Source organism: Corythoichthys intestinalis, chromosome 8, assembly GCF_030265065.1.
Source record: "Corythoichthys intestinalis isolate RoL2023-P3 chromosome 8, ASM3026506v1, whole genome shotgun sequence".
Taxonomy (NCBI): domain Eukaryota; kingdom Metazoa; phylum Chordata; class Actinopteri; order Syngnathiformes; family Syngnathidae; genus Corythoichthys; species Corythoichthys intestinalis.
The window spans coordinates 23485719-23491804 of NC_080402.1; the positions used below are offsets into that span (position 1 = coordinate 23485719).

The following is a 6086-nucleotide window of genomic DNA, read 5'->3' on the forward strand; positions in this document are numbered from 1 at the left end:
ACCAGGTATATGAGCGTTGCATTTTGGGAAATGAAGATGCTATGAACGCTAATGGAGAAAACGCTAACGCTCGCGCGACCTCTTTCAAACCAAAGAAAAACTGGTAATGGTTTCGAAAAAACGTATTTCAATTTCATGTACGCGAAACCATAAAAGGTTGATTTTGTTGCAGACGAGTTCCAGACTGCTCTAATCAGCGAATTACATCTGAGTTCTGTGTGATACAAGTGTCTGGTGAGTTGCTATGCTTTATGCTACTATGCAAGAGGATATGTCATAGACACGTTTTCCTGTAGAGTTGAGTTACAAGATATTGTGTCTTTTCTTTGTCTAAAAAACAATTGGAGGAAATTGGAAATATAGTAAGATGTTATTTTTTCAAATACAAATAAGTTAATGTTGTATGTTGATGCATTTTTGGAAAGTATTATCGATAGGTGGGCTAGTATCAGTCACTGTACAATTCATGAACAAATAGTTAAATGTGGGAAACGACCAATTTTGACCAGTATTGTAGGTTATACTTGCCATGCTGTACATTCTATGGTTGGTTGAAAATTAAGTTCTTGATATGCAGATTGTTTGTTTTTAATTGCTGGATCTACATCTGACAGACAGAATTGATGTCAAGGAGGATTCGGCCTGATTCAATGAGGGATTGAGGACCAATTTTTTTCAACTTCAGCCAACTGTTGGAGCATCACCCAAAGCAGATAAGGTCACCTTCACTACAAAATTCTTCACACAATATACAGTCACACTATCCCGATAGTGCACACATACACTGAATAGTACAACAGACATTGAGGCACAGCAGCAAAAGACTTTGAAGGGACTGTTCAAATTCAATATTTTTTATTTAGATAGTTTGTGTATATTTTGGGGATTATATGATTTTGTGAGTTCTGTAGTACTTTGAATAAATGTTGTTGTTGTATTTTCTTACTAGCTGCCCTTGCTCCTTGAGTTGAACCTGTGTATATTACTATTCCATACTTAGTAACATCAAAACAAAATTCTTGTTCACATAAGCAAAAGAAATTACTAGTGGGATGAGCAAATTATTGCTTGGATAAAATATTCTATCACATGCATTAATAACGATAGCAATTTATCTGAAAACTACCAGACTTGCTTTTTTTTTTATTACATTGTAACAAAGCTATCTGTGACAAGTCTCTGTCTTTGGTTTTAAAAAATTAAACGTTAAAAATATCCTTTCCAACCCTAAAAAAAAAAAAAAAAAAATCATGTTATGTCTTTACAAGTTTTTGTTTTTTTCACCAACATATCAATACCTCTGGGGTTCTAAGTGGCCTTACCTTTTTGAAAATGTTTCTGAATATTCATAGGAAATGTATTATCTTTTAAAAAGTGTGCAGCAATGTATAACACCAAATCTTTCCAATCATTTTTTTCCTGGAGAAAACTGTTAAATGAATCTAGAAATAATAGTGTGTATTTCTCTATCATTTTTTATACCGAAATGTAATTTTTGGAAAATTCTATTATTTTTAGCATTACTTTCGGAAAAAAAAAAAAAGACTTGTGTAGTTGTGTGAGGTTCTCAGTTATGAGTGTGCACGGTATTTTAGTAGACAGTGTAAAAGGGCTGCATATTACGATTTATTATTGGGCCTTTCCAAATAATACGTTAGTGCGACAGAAGGGATATATACAGTGGGGAGAACAAGTATTTGATACACTGCCAATGGGTTTTCCCATTGGCAGTGTATTTACTTGTATGAAGGATCAGTCAAGTTTGGCAATATTCTTAAAAGTATAAATACATATATAATATAAATATGGGTCATGGACCTGTTTATTTTTGTATAATCACCTTTTTTCCTCTTTAACCTAATTTGCCTGCTTTTATTTTCTAAGGTCGTGGAGGAAAAGACGTTAGTTTGACCAATAAGCTACATTGTAGCTTATGACACAATTGAAGTGGGCGTCAACTGTTCCTCCGGCTTTTGGCACATTTAAATGGAGGCCAGTATCCGGACGAGTCCAGGTTACCTGCTGATATCGACAAAGAGAAGCACAGGATAAATTGCCACTCAGTGACGGTATGAATGTGGGTGCCAATGGTCGTCTGTCTCTTTGTGTACCCTGTGATTAATCATTTCAGCGTGCTGCCCGTCTTCCATTGCAAGTATTGGTGGCTCGGTGGTAGAGTTTTCGCACGCTGCGCGGGAACCCCGAGACTGATGCCCGGGCACGCCGATGCATCTTGGGGTAGCCTTTGCAGCTAGCCTCGCATCGGGGCAACAGTTCCGCTACGACAACGCGAGCAGACCAGGATATACGGTGTTGGAAATGTCCCACACTACAACAAATCATTATTTTATCCACACTGGTTTGAGTGCAATATTGTTGTGGTTGGTTCGTTGTTTAAAATGTGTAAAAGAAATAATGTTTGTTTTGCATGTGGGATGAGAATTCAGTAAAACGGCATGTGAGGGACTAACTTGTCCCCCCCCTCCACAGTACTTAAGTTACTGAATATGTATATAAAAATGGATCTTAAGCTACTATACCGAGTGTGGTTTGATTGTCAATATCAGTTTGCATATGACTGATGAAAAAGGTAAAATTTCAGATTTGAAGAAGTCCATTGGAACTGTTTTGAAATAATAAAAAAAACCATCCCACCTTGTTTCCAATTGCCAAATATATATGCCTTGTAGACTGAAGTGCAAATTGTGTTTATTCACAGATGCAAGACAGTGTTAAAGTATAAGAATAAAATGTCGCAGTAAGGTTTATTGACCACATATTATACATACATATTGTACATAATATAATTATATATAAGGAATGTTTGTATATATAATTTATGTTTGTACATATGATGTATGTGTGTATGTGCAGGGTGATTCAAAAACAATGTGCCAAAATCACACATTTATTCCTTTCAAAATCATTGACATAGACTGAAATGATTAATTAAATTGTTAATTTGATAAGAAAGTCTCTTTATCAAGTAAGTTAACAAATTTAGTCATATCAGCTTGATTGTCCGTGATGCTGCTGGTGGTCACATTGAGCACTTGTAAAGCATGAAATAAAAACAAAAATATACAATACTTGTGTCAATGTAGTTATTGCCCCCCCAATTTACCGCAATGGTTTTGGCCCATTCTTTTTTTCATCACCCTGTATAGTGTATGTGTGTGTATATATATACATTATTTCTATATATTTATGCAAATATTTTGCGGTACTTCGTGCTGATTGCAGCTATGCTCTGGACCCACGTTCCGTCGACATTCGCTGGAAGTGATGGTAAGTTAATGCAGCGCCAGCCGTACAACAACAGACGCCGAATCTCAATGACGCACCCTGAGCCATCCAGGTTTCATTTTTGCAACGTGTTGACAGCTGTTTCTGAATGGGAAACATTTAGGAGCACGAAAATACTGCCAGCTTTAACTTCACGGCTGGTAATGACAGTGTTAGACATCCGATCTTCCTTTCCATCCACTCCCAGTCAAAATGGATTCGACATGTAGTACAAACATGGCACCCAAAATATTGTTTCACATGTGTGCGTGCGCAAAAAGTATTCCACATGTATGCGCGTAAGTGTCTCACATGTATAAGCGCAAAGATTTCACATTCATGCGCGTGAGTGTCTCACATGTAAGCGTGAAAGGATTTCATATATATGCGCGCGCGCTGGTCTCACATGTAAGCGTGAAAGGATTTCATATATATGCGCGCGCGCTGGTCTCACATGTAAGCGTGAAAGGATTTCATATACATGCGCGCGCAGGTCTCACATGTAAGCGTGAAAGGATTTCATATATATGCGCGCGCGCTGGTCTCACATGTAAGCGTGAAAGGATTTCATATATATGCGCGCGCGCTGGTCTCACATGTAAGCGTGAAAGGATTTCATATATATGCGCGCGCGCTGGTCTCACATGTAAGCGTGAAAGGATTTCATATACATGCGCGCGCGCTGGTCTCACATGTAAGCGTGAAAGGATTTCATATACATGCGCGCGCGCTGGTCTCACATGTAAGCGTGAAAGGATTTCATATACATGCGCGCGCGCTGGTCTCACATGTAAGCGTGAAAGGATTTCATATACATGCGCGCGCAGGTCTCACATGTAAGCGTGAAAGGATTTCATATATATGCGCGTGCGGGTCTCACATGTAAGCGTGCAAGGATTTCATATATATGCGTGCGCAAAAAATATTTCACATGTATTCGTGCACGCGTCTCGTATGTATGTGTGCGAGAATCTCACATCTATACGTGCGCAGAAAATGTTTCAATAGAGTGTGTGAGAACGTTTGATAAGTGTGTGTGAAAGGTAATCCTGAATTATGTCCCTAACGGCCCCCCATACTTTTAACTCTCTTCTTCTTCACACCGAACATAAAATACACGACAGCACACCCTGTGGCAAAACAATGTAGTACAGTTCCAATCAGTCATACAATAACACTCAACAGCTGGTTAATAGCAAAAGCACGTCATGTTCGTCATATAAATAATGATTTCTGGAGTTAATCCCACATACTTCAGAATTAATATTATGATATGTTGAGTATGGTAAATACTAAATAATACAGTGTCTACACTAAGAATAGCTTTCAAATGACACTCTTCGTGACAAATATGATTGGCAATGAATAATTATTATAATTATTATACTACTATTATATATATTATTATATACAGTACTGTATATTTTTATTATATTATGTATATACAGGATATACTGTATGTATATATTTTCCCCAAGTGGAAGCTTCCATGATCCTTATAAATTTAATAATTAAAAATATATATATACAGTACTGTGCAAAAGTTTTAGGCAGGTGTCCTGCCTAAAACTTTTGCACAGTACTGTATATATTATTATATATATTGTACTTTAATAAAAAATGTAAGTGTTCCAAAATAGTTATGTGAATTAATAAGCGTCAACAAAAATTTAATTGCTTAATTAGTTTAAAAAAAAAAAAAAAAGAAAGAAAGAAACTAGATTAGTAAACTAGTCGGCTGACTAATCAGGATAAAATTTGTCGTTTAGGACAGCCCTAGTGTACCAGAACATATTTCCTCCTCACCCTTCTCACCTTTTACCGAACCCCTGACCCATGAAGAGGGCCCCTGGATATGTTCGCCTTAGGCCCCAAAATGGTCAAGTCCGCCACTGCAAATACGTATACATATGCCCTTACGAATTGGTGACTAATCTTACAATATCGCATTTAGTGTGCAATATGAAACAAAAATTAAACTTAATTTTTAAAATAATATTAATTTATTGGTAATATTGTAGCATATAACCTGGTGCAATCAAAGAGCAATCAATAACTTCAGCTACATCATGATTACTAAACTTTAACAGTGACTTTTGTTATAATTGTATGTAGCACTTCTGACAATTTCTATCATGTATTTTGAAGGCTGCACTTCAGCTCGCAATTCAGTTTGACTTTAAGGTAGTTCGTTAGTGTGTCCAAGTATAAATTAAAAAGGTCAATTGATAAAATTAATTTACCGATGCAGTCTTTGAGTCAGGGAACATTTCTTTTGCTAATTCTGAGAAGTGATCAGCAATAGTTGCGGGTAAATTGTGTTCGGCAACAAATTAGTAGAATAAAATCTCCGCTTTCGTCACTTTTCATTCTGAAGACTTCATCTTTATGAGCAGTGTTGTTAATCTTAATTTAAAAAAAGTAATTAATTACAGTTACAAATTACTTCTCCCAAAAAGTTATTGACTCAGTTACCTGAATGTAAGAGTAATTTGCCAAGTAACTGGTGGTACCTTTCATGTTTTTTTTTTTCATTTTTTTTCAAAAACAAAAACAAAAAAAACCATAGTAACCTTTGCTATGTTTGGAAGTCATTTAATGTTGTGAATCAACCGTTAAATTTGTTAAAATTGCTCCCTTTTTTGCATTAGTTCCCTTCTGTCTACTTTCGACATGTGAAAGTTTTAAAACTCTTTCATCATTTAAAGATATATTCGAGTCGAGATTTTGCCGATTTAGGAGAATTTTAGATAAAAAGTTACTTAGGTTAGCTAGGAAGGTTCACTACAGCAAGGCTTTCT

General features: G+C 36.1%; 1 long non-coding RNA gene across 2 annotated transcripts; it reads left to right on the forward strand.

The window, feature by feature from the left end:
• On the forward strand, positions 1-2731 carry LOC130919922 (uncharacterized). Of its 2 annotated transcripts, XR_009064035.1 has the most exons (5): positions 2-103; positions 173-234; positions 615-718; positions 1885-2069; positions 2132-2726. It is a non-coding gene; the product is annotated as an uncharacterized LOC130919922 (long non-coding RNA). The 2 variants fall into 2 exon arrangements; XR_009064034.1 differs by having other exon boundaries at positions 1-103; positions 1885-2731.
• The last annotated feature ends 3355 nt before the right edge of the window (positions 2732-6086 follow it).